The 11,198-nt window shown below is 37.2% G+C and overlaps 1 protein-coding gene across 7 annotated transcripts in view; it reads left to right on the top strand.

Moving 5' to 3' along the window:
- The first annotated feature begins 865 nt into the window (after positions 1–865).
- Positions 866–11,198, top strand: part of LOC116168086 (LIM domain only protein 3) — a 188,210-nt gene continuing 177,877 nt past the window's right edge. For all 7 annotated transcript variants that reach the window (XM_031483743.1, XM_031483745.1, XM_031483746.1 and 4 more), the window contains exon 1: positions 866–1,069. The gene's annotated coding sequence lies outside the window, so the exon portion shown is untranslated. The remainder of the gene's footprint in view (positions 1,070–11,198) is intronic.

Below are 11,198 nucleotides of genomic sequence, written 5' to 3'. Positions count from 1 at the left end.
CCAGCAGGACACGGCGGAACGGGAGTGCTTCAGGTGTCACCAGAAGTTTTCGGTCTCTCTTGCTTCTGGACAAGATACGATTGACGAGAAGAAGTAAAAACGATTTAAATATTTATACGGGAACGGTTGCAAACGGCAAATTAATACGGCCTCGTATTTTCCTTAACGGGCGGCTCTACACTAATTTCTACCATAAACGAAAACCCCGGACCTTAAATCTAATCAAGCCAGCATATAGGGAGCTACCAAAAATAAAAAAGAAACTTGAGAGTTGAGATATTTTTCATATATCCTTGAAAGTATTCGAAGTTCCTGCCCTTCCTACGGAACTTTGCCTCAATTTAACTGGCATCGCGTCTGTTACGGTTTCCGAATGACCACCCTCCAATTTGGGACACCCTGTACATTCACATTTATCACTACATTTCGGTTTTAAAATTGACAAGTTATACCAAAACAGGGACTGTTGGACAGCATCTAAAAAGCGATAGGGGTGAGAAACGCCACGTACGTTGCGTATACAATTTTTAATATTTCAAGTTTAATTAACTCAGACCCATAAAAATTTATTAGCAACAAATTACGAAAGAATTACACCCTTTTGACAGTAAGTTCCGGAAATGAACGCCCCACTGCACGTTTTGATGTGATACACGTTGGATAGGATCGAGGAAGTAAGGGAAGTTCGTTGGGGAAAAAAAATTTAACAATGTTTTAAATCGGCACTTGCTTAACAAAACATCACTTAATTAAATTATCATCCACCTGTATCGTTTTGAAAAGCGTCTAAAAGCGTCACGACGGGGGGTTCGAGCGCAACGCCGATGCGCGGTAAAGCTCCTGTTTATTCATTGAGAGGATACGAACCGATGTCGGTTTCTTTCTGTCAGTTTAACTCGAGTTTTCGTGGTAAACGTGTGTAAGTTCACGAAATTGCGTGCACGCGTACTGTTTACCAACAACACACACACAATTATCGCTGTAACAATAAGTGAATTATAAACGTGTACTAACTTTAGCAGCTCAACTGGAAATAAATTTACGCCTTGAGGAATTTTGCTTTTTTCTGGTAAGATGATTCAATTATTTTGATAACATAATTTTTTTGCAAATAAGTTTTTGGAGCATACGTGTTAATTGCGTTAAAAAAGTAATATTCGGTTTGATATATCCCTAAACAAATTATTCGGTGGTACGGTACGTATAATTTACGGAATAATGGGGTAATTGCGTTTACTAACAGAACACTCCACTAACCGGTTACAATTTCACGTAACAATGTCTGTGTCATTAATTGAATTGTTCGATTTTTATTTCAATTGGCCACTTATTTTTTTCGAAATTCATATTTCGGCGATTATCGGACGTGGTTCCACTTCTGAGGTCTGTTTCTTTCCCATTTCGTAAATTGAAATTGTTTTTTATTCGGCACAAACGCTTCGAAATGCGCAAACTTATACCTGGGTGTAAATGCTAATTGCATCGATCGTATCCTTTTAAATTACGTAAAATGCTTCTTGGTAGCTATCACCAAATGTGTTTTATTTTTAGTGATAAATGGACACTTTTAACGGGATAATTAAATGTATCAACTTACCGGCTTTTATGGTTACTTAAAAAACACTATAAATCACTCACGTTCAAATTTGTCAGTACCTAATGTTTTTCATTTTTTTTTAATTGATTGTAAAAGAAGGAAACCGTTAGGTAATCGCATATAAAATGAAAAGTATATAAAACAGGAAATGCCATTACAGAGTTTTCATGATAACAATTTGTCTTTTTATTACACATAAATCGTGATTTATAAACAATATTAAATGTGTGAATAAGAAAATCTACATTAACAGAGACGGGTATGTTAATGACATACGTGCGACACTAATTATACGTTGTTACGTTAGAATTAGGCACGATCTGTAATTCCATCAAATTTACATTGTGGACCTATAAAGTGTATTCCTGCGTAAGTTTTTCCAGACGCTTTATCTATAGTGGCAGCAGGCGCCGCGTTAATTGTTAGTGATTACCAAGACTCGTCAGCTTCTGAACATATCCCTCCCGTTGTCCTTCGCAAGAAGGATCAATGGATATCGGTGGGACGACGAGTTGGTGTTGGAGAGCATCGTGTTTTGCATGCCTTTCTTCCCGAGTAACTATCAGGAACTCGACGATTTGTAGGTGCCGTTCCACACCTACCAACTAAAGGGAACAACCTCCGTAACAGATATGGTTATACACCGATGGTCTAGATTACATTGGTATGACCGCCTTCGGTATTGGATGTGCACCTAATAACTAACGCATGATTCGCGTACATACTTCAGTTGCGTGTTCGAGTCGAATCCTGAAAACAAAAAGGAAACCCTTGGTAACGTAGTGTCACCTCTGCCGGGTTTCCAGAGTACGTCCGGGATTGGCGCAGAATCTTGCTTATATTGCGACAGAGAGCATCCCTCATATTACAAATGATGTGATCGTTTTCTTGTCCCCCTTCAGCAAAGATTTTGCCATCTTTCGGACAGGAAATTGATTCCACGCTCATAAAGCTTTTGATCTTTGCTGGCAAAAAACTGGTCCAAGTGAAGTTTGACGTCCCGATTTGAAGTGAAGATTTTTCCCGTCTAAACAAGTCCCAAATTTGGAGAATATGATTGTGGGTGTGGTAGTACATCCCATTCAAGCTGTAAAAGTTCTTGGCGGATTACCAAGACTTGTGTGAGGTGTCACATTATCGTGGTGGAACACTAGACCTTTTCTATTGATAAATTCTAGCCTTTCTTTCATAATTAATCGTGGTATTGTCCGGTGAAAAAAAACCATCCCCTTAAAATCTCACCAAACAAATAGCATATAACTTTTTATTGGTGAATATCGGCCTTCAAAGTGGTTTGAGCTGGTTCACCTTTTTTACTCCATGATCTACTGCGCTTAGCATTTTTGTAAACAACCCATTTCTCGTCGCCAGTAATGATTCGCTTCAAAAATGGATCACGTTCTTGACGTTTGAGAAGCAAATCGCAGCCGTTAATGCGACGGAGCAAATTTCGCTGTGTAAGAATATATGGAACCCATATATCAAATTTTGAAAGAAAACCAAGACGTTTCACGTGATCATACACGGTCGTATTCGACAAATTTAACATAATGTCCAATTTCGCTGAATTGGAATACGGATTTTTGTAAAAAAAAATTTTTCATGCAAAGAATCGAACGCGAGCCGCCAGTCGCAGGCCTTACCACTAAACCATTATGGCATACATTCAATCGTGATTAAACTGAGTTCGCATTCCCAAATAGTTGTGGGGAGGGTCAATTTTCGCATGCATACGGATGCCTTTGCCCATTACAAATATGCTTCCGCACAAGATCTGAACGACCGACGTCGTCCATTAAACAACAGGGACGCCCTCTAGTGCCTATGTTCATCCAGCTTTCTGGTATACTAATAAATTTAGGGAAAAACTGCAAGAAGAAAGACCAAAAAGTTTCTAAACAAACTAGTAAATCAACTTCTTATTTACAATTCTGCCAGCGGAACACCAAAAAAATTCCGGGGTTGAAACTGGCACATGACCCTTGAAAAACATTATTCTGTAGAATCTCACAACCATACGAATTTTATCTTGTGCGATAATGGATTCCGATGAATTACTACTACTGACTGTATCTGCTGTGTGGTTTGAGCTATCGCAATTGAGGTAGAGGGAAAACGTAACAGTACAAAAACGCAAAGGAAAACGGACGTGGTGAAAAGAGAGGCTGTTGACAAGAAATAGATTTTCGTATCTACCAACGTGCTTCAATAAAATATTCTAAAAAGGCATCTTTTTCTGATTGCATTCACTGTTACAAAGAATGTCCTATATTCCAAACTTTTCGGGCACCCTGTATACAACGCAACGGGTTCTTAAAAAACTACAATGGCACAAAGATTTCTCTTTACGGTTAATTTGAGCGCGTAATGAAAGGTATGACGTAATGCAAAGAGCATATTAAAAGACGTAACTTTGGAAAACATTAATTTAGCCCCCCTCCACTTTGTCAAAATTTGTTATGGCTTATAGGCCACTCATTGGGGATTGTTACCGGGAAATAAGTCCGGAAGTTTTGAAACTTTGTGGGTTTATAGGTTTTGGGATCTAGAACTAAAATTCACAAAATGCACAATCCGAGACATGTCGCCAGCGCCCAAAAACGGTTTTTTGTAAATATCTCCAAAACTATGCGTTTTTCGAAAAAGCATGTAGAGCGCAAAATTAAAGAGGAGGAAGTTTCCTATAAGATATGTTCCTAGTAAATATTTATTACGAAATAATGGCGTATCTTTTAGTCAATTAATCGATTAATTCATTAATTAATCCATGTTAATAATTTATAATCAATTAATTTCGATTTAAAATGCTATACACGGCGCGTTTTTTTTAACGTGGTTTCCCCTGTAGGCCCAATCCACTTAGGTATTAAAATTATCTTTGACAAAGGCCAGACGGACCTTGCTCGTTGATTTCCATATCTTCAACGGGGAAAATGGTTACCTCCGCTTCAGAATGGATCTCGATTTCCTTCAACTCGTCGGACTCTCCTTCTGCAGTCGATAAAGAATCATCAAGCAGCGAATGGAGGTCTTCTTCATCGGATTCGTCCAGAGTCACTTGGCTGATATTTTCACAAGTCTGCCCATTGCAGACACCACAAATCATTGAACATCTCATTCCTGCTTTCCTGCATCCGCAGGCTCTACCACAAGCCGCCTTGCACTTACAAGATAAAAAAGCAAGTAGTGTTTTGGAAACAGGATGTGTTTTCACCTGGTGTTGATCGTAGTCTCTTAAGCGGCACGTGGAGAGCCCTTACGATAATACTCTGCGGAGTACTTCTCAATGCCATAGTTTTTACGACACGTTTCGTGAACGGTTACTGAATCACGGTTTCTTAAATAGGTTATTTTCCCGTCTTTTCTCTTCAATCTTAAAATTCTTAAATTAAGAAAGCGTATCACACCGCGTACTTCACAGTTGGCGGCACTTGCGCTGGGAGGGGGCATTTTAAACACTTTAACACTATCGAATAGGACCATAATGACGGGTGGCACTTACCAACAGATGTAGAAATGTGATGCGCATGCCCGACAACCCATCCGTAACTCTGCAGACCAGACATTTCAAAATGGCCTTTACTTGCCTTGTATACAAAATTGAACCATCATCATTATTTAAGCAATTGCACTTTGTCCTACGTTTTCCAAACAAATGCTTAATTGTTTCGAATGCTTTCTCGAATTTTCCCTCTTTTATTACCACAAGTGCCTTACAACGGTCTTCCAAGAACCTTTCCTTTGCCTGTTTTGCTTCTCTGTGTATTTCATTCCTTATTGCTACGTATTGTCTTTTTCCTTCCTCTGGATGGTCTTGTTTCAACTTCCTTCTCTTCCCTATTTTCTCACTAATTTCTTCCGTTATCCACTTTCTCCTAGTATGTGCTTTCTGTCGACTTATTTCTGTTTCTGCGCTATTTATCATACTAATTTTCAAGTTCACGCATCTTTTCTATATATCCTCTATTCCTGTCTTCCCAGATATTTTTACTTTTCGCTATGGGCCACTCTTACACCCTCAGATTTTAACCTTTATAAATCCCATGTGTGATTAGCTTTCTTTTTTCAGTCTTTTGAATTTGAGGTCGCATATACCTAACACCCTGCCTAGCACTAAATTATGGCTACTGTCCACATCTGACCCTGTAAAAGTTCTGCAGTCTTTTTTTTTGTTTCTACATTTTTGCTTAATTGGAATATAGTCGATTCGGTACCTTAGGCTATCACCTGGCGCCTCCAAGAATAATGATTAAATCATACTGCGTGCAAAATTCCACCAGGCGATTTCCTCTTCAATTCCTGGCGCCAAGTCCAAAAGGCCCCACTACAACGCCATGTTTCCTTTCCCCCACTACCGCATTCCAGTCCCATATCTTTACTCAACAGCACTCCCTCCTGCACCTGGTCTTTCCTACCTTCAATGTAGCCCATGTCAATCACTCTTCCAGAAGACACCGTTACCTGGCCACCTCATTTCACTTATTCCTACCACGCCAATCCTTATCCTTGTCATTTCAAAAATTAGATCAGATTCAGATGACACTCGAAGAAGACCATTTCGTGGAAGCAGGGTAGAACGGTGGTTGCAACTTGCAGTGCATCAAAGACTCATTTGGATACTTCCTGTAGTGCAAGATACGCCACGAATGCATAACACCTCCATCGTCTAGCAAAATCATACCACCGATCGTGTCTAGTCTACAAGAATGGTAAAGGTGGAGAATGTAGATGCTCGCATCCGAGCAAAGAAAATCTGCACCATCCAATTTACGAAGAGAAGAGATTTATTAAGTTGCAGGAGGCGTTTCAAAATTTAAAAGCTGCTTCAGAAATAGTAGGGATGACAATTAATTTAACAAAAACCAACCCCATTTTGCCCATACTAAATAACGGAAAAACACGTTTTTTAGGCAGATAACCTGCACGTTAAGTTTGGCGTTTCTGATACATCACAGGGCTGATTATTTGTTTATTGCTAAACTAGGGCGGAAAAGGGAAGTTAAGATCATCCGGAATTATTCGAGGAGTGCATTCCATTACGAGTTCCATTAACCTACTAGAAGTGAATAAACGTTTTGAGACTAATAATGATCTTATTTGTGAAATAGTTACCCAGCGAGGCCAAGCAATAAATAGTTGCAAAGATGCAAATACACCAAATCTTTTTGTGTGCAGTTTCTCAAATAGAAATGTTTTGTTGTTTACACATATAGTTCAAGTCAGCACGAGCTGGCTAATTCTAATTCTCGAGTGAGAAAAATTTACAATTCAAATTTATTGATTTGATTATTACAAATTCGGTTTTCTTGGAAGCTATTGAATTACAGAGAATAACAAATATGTTACCGATAGGTGATTAAGTTTTGTGTTTGTTTGTTGTTTGACTGTAGCTATAAATGGTAATCTATTTCAATTTAAATCAATACCGTTCAACGTTCGCTTCAATAAAGTTGCCCATAAATTTAATTGGCCAAAGAATAATGCCAGGTCGTTAATAAATTGCTAATTGCGCAAAAGTCGAGCTTTTCACTTTTTTCCTTTGTTTTTATACGCAAGCAAATTTTTGTATAGTGTGTTTGTTCCTGGGAGGATACCTTAAACATATATTCGGATGTTTACACCGAGGTTTACACATGTTAAACAAACGGACATTACAATATACGTTTTTGCTAACAGAATGGTAAATTTGAAAGTGTGTGAAGTTCTAATTTAAATCGTCTCCTCACAAGTCACAATTTATACATTTTGATTTTGTGAATTTTCCAAATTGTACGCAACGAAGATATGGGCATCCATATTACGTACGAGCATGCTATTTAAAAATTCGGATCCAGAATGAATTTACACAACTTTGTATCTAACATATGGAATCTGTGCTGTGCATTAAGAGCACTACTTCCGTTTATGCCGATAGGTGGCGAAAGAGTAGAACATAAGCATACAGATAAATTTTTTACGAACGAGTTGAACATCTTTGAAAATTGCATTCGGAAAAAGGAATTGACGAGGGGCGGATAACTGTTAAAAATACTGTACACCGATTTAAAATCATTTAAATTTAAGGTGATTTAAAATAATTGTAAGGGATTAACAAGATTTATATGGGTTTTTAAAGATTTATTGGAAATTTAAAATGATTTGTAAGATTTCAAAGGATTGTTTTTGATTTAAAATAATTTGTTGGGATTTAAAAAGATATAGGGATTTAGATTTAAAAAGGGATTTTTTGGGGTAGCTATTTGTGTGCAAAACTGCAAATGATCCTTAATGACGGTAATATGTATAAAATTGAAGGATATTGTAAAAACCTTATTTCTTTATAATTTGGAGTCAAGTAGTGTCATTTTACTGATGTGTATGTATTAAATTTTACCCAAAATCGTATTTTAATATCAAATTTCAATTTTCATGCGGGACTTTTAATTTATGCCAATCTGTCAATGATGACAGGAGTCATTTAGCCATGTGACAGGCGCGGAAGGAAAAGTGACAGGTGCGGCCGGTCATTTGACAGGCGGCAGGAAACGTAGTCTGCTCTGCCTCTGTCATGGAAACTAACATTTTCCTGACATAAAGCAGGCATGAAAATAAAGGTTTCATGACGATTTTGGGTACATTATTTTACCCAAAATCGTCTTGAAACCTTCATTTACATGACTACTTTCTGTCAGGAAATTTTAGATTCCATGACAGAGGCAGAGCAGACTACGTTTCCTGCCGCTTGTCACTTTACTGGCCGCACCCGTCACTTTACCGGCCGCATTTGTAACATTTCCAAATGTCTATAATGACTCCTGTCATCACTGATAGATTGACATTAATCAAATGTTCTATATAAAAATTGAAATTTTATATTAAAAGACGATTTCGGGTAAAATTTAATACAAAACTCGTTAGTAAAATATTATTACCTGACTCGGAAATTAAAGTACTCGGCCCCAAAGGAGCGTCGCACTTCAATATTTCCTGACTTTTATGTAAATAACTAATGTGTTACAGTACAAAGCGACTCCAAAAGAAAATATCAAATCGGATCTCTTCCCTATAATTTAAGAGTTAATTTAATAAACAATCTGAAACTGAAGTTTCCCAAAAAACCGTGTAAATTTCAGTAACTAAAGGTCTAAACTTGCTTTCTAATAGGAGCAAACGCTGTGAGAATGATAATAATTTGAAGCCGTCCCAAAGGTTAAGTAAACGGGCTGGTGTATAATACTGGGATTTATTAATGATCGCTCATTGAAGTTTAGCATTAAACATGTGTTGCCTAGACTCGCCCTCTTAACTTTCTACTATAATAATAGTTAATAGGTTAATAGAGAGTATTATAAACGGGCTTAAATTGAAGAAGCGAATTTTGATGTGGGTTGCGGCAATCGAAACAATACGACATAGGCCATTACGGCATGCATGGTGCCTGTTCGACTGTCCACAGCACTTTAGTCGTAATGAGCTTTTCACGTCCGAGCTTTTCTCATTAGTGTAACAGGGCTATTCGCTCGTTAGTGAACAGTCAGAGAAGCCACATGCCATTTCATTAGTGCTAACAAGGCCGCGTCTACATCAATGCATGTCTTAACGCGACATTATTACCGATCCGGAGGGAAAACTGCCCGACGCAGTAAATACAATCAAACGTCATTACGTCCGTTATATTTTTAATTGCCTTTGTTAAAAGCGATTCCGGTAGCGTAATTTAACGAGTTTGTAATTAAACGGGGAGATAAAAAAGGTGGACGTATGCACGTCACGTAGACGCAGGGCCTCATCCTCGCTTTGCGGTACCTCATCCGAGGAATTTTCGCATAGCGTCCCGATTCGCATCCTGGACTAAACTCGGTAACGAAGCGAAGTGTTGAAATTGAAGGCTTTCAATGCATACGCACGCACAAAGCTTCGTAACAAGAGCCACGGTGCGATCTGAAAAGCTTCGTTATCGACCAGAATGACATTTTTAGTGTCGGTCTAGTGACAATAGCGAGTTCGTTAATGTTAACAAGCGGCTGATTAACTCTTAGTTATTCTGTGCAGGGGTCTCTATATCACAATAGTTATCTCGAAGCCGTTGGGAACTGCCGCTAATTAATACCATACTCGCCGACTATTATTTAGAGGATCAATACGGTAGCTACTTAGAAAAAGCGAAATCATTCCGATCACATGCACCTCTTTGTCGCTAGGGTAATTATATCTGCCGGAAAACGCATTCTAAACGTTTAATTGAACCAGACAACTGTTAAAACTCACGCTTTATAACGGAAGTCACTTATACATATAATCCTAAGCGACATTCCTACTTAATCCAATAACTCTAAGGAACACGTCTTTAATAGGATTGATATTAGGTTACTGTCAACCGGAATAACCGGAAAAGCTCCGAAAGCAATGAAGTTATTCATTAAGCAACATAGTTATGTTTAATTTTGATTATATTAAACACAAATTGCGAAAGTTTATTAAAGTCAAAGAATTTTGGAGCTTGGAAGGATAATTGCATTACAGAATCGAGGAAGAGGGTAAAGAAGATCCAACGTATTCTTACTTCTGGAATTAAAAAATGAATGCTTACATTTGATTCTGAGTATTCTGACACAAAGTTTGTAATAAGTATTGAGATCATTTTTTATTAAATTATAGCAGATAATAAGCGTTGGCTTTCTGAAAAAAACCTTGTAAGTTCACGTTTTGTCATAGTTGTGGGCATGATTGGTAAATTGCAACCTAGTAATGGTCATAGTCCGGCCAATCCGCTTGGATATTCCAAATAACCATACCAACAATGTTATTTGCAGGAGAACATTTCTCATATGAGGCACTGTTCATTTATGTAAAATTAAGTTTTTTTATCTTTAAGATAAATCTTAAATTATAATAGTTTGACTTTAAAAAATTAAGAAAAATTTGGATTTGAATGTTCTTGAAGATACCAATCTTCAGGCAAACAGAAACCGTTTGTATTACAAATATTTTTTGGTAAACTCATTATTATTGGAATTGTTAGAAAAAATTCGATTTCTTAATTTAACGTTGTATTAATTTACATAAAGGAAACATCCAAGTAAATGAGTTCAATTTAATGAGTTATAAAGTCTATTTTATAATAAACATTTTTGCGTCATGTCGTTGTTAGATTGCCACGAAAATTGATCTATTTTGTTTAAAAATCATACTGAAAGATGTAAATAAAAAACTGTTAAAATGGAGTTGTAATTTGGACTGATGACTGATCACTGATCTGGTGTTTATTTTGCTAGCAAACAATTTAGAAAAACAGGCTTTGAAGTCAATTTTTAGAAAGATAAAAAAGAAGAAATTTTCGTGCGACAAAGTAATGTACTTAAAATAAAAAATATGGAAGCCATAATCTCAACAAGGTTTCGTAAATTCTTTCATAGGAACAATATTTCAGGTATAAACAACTTCCATGTAATGTAATGTATCACTTGCTTGGTTTTAACTAAGATGACGGTGGAATTTTCCAAGATGTGGTTGTCAAATTCGGCGTATTTCACAACGGATGTGACGTAGTAGTATCCAGGTAGATAGTAACGAAAAAAATGATCCAGAAATCAAGAATCAAGGAAAAAACATTGAGAGATTT

Source organism: Photinus pyralis, unplaced genomic scaffold (assembly GCF_008802855.1).
Source record: "Photinus pyralis isolate 1611_PpyrPB1 unplaced genomic scaffold, Ppyr1.3 Ppyr1.4_LG4, whole genome shotgun sequence".
In the NCBI taxonomy this organism is placed as follows: domain Eukaryota; kingdom Metazoa; phylum Arthropoda; class Insecta; order Coleoptera; family Lampyridae; genus Photinus; species Photinus pyralis.
This window is presented reverse-complemented; position numbering and strand designations above follow the sequence as displayed.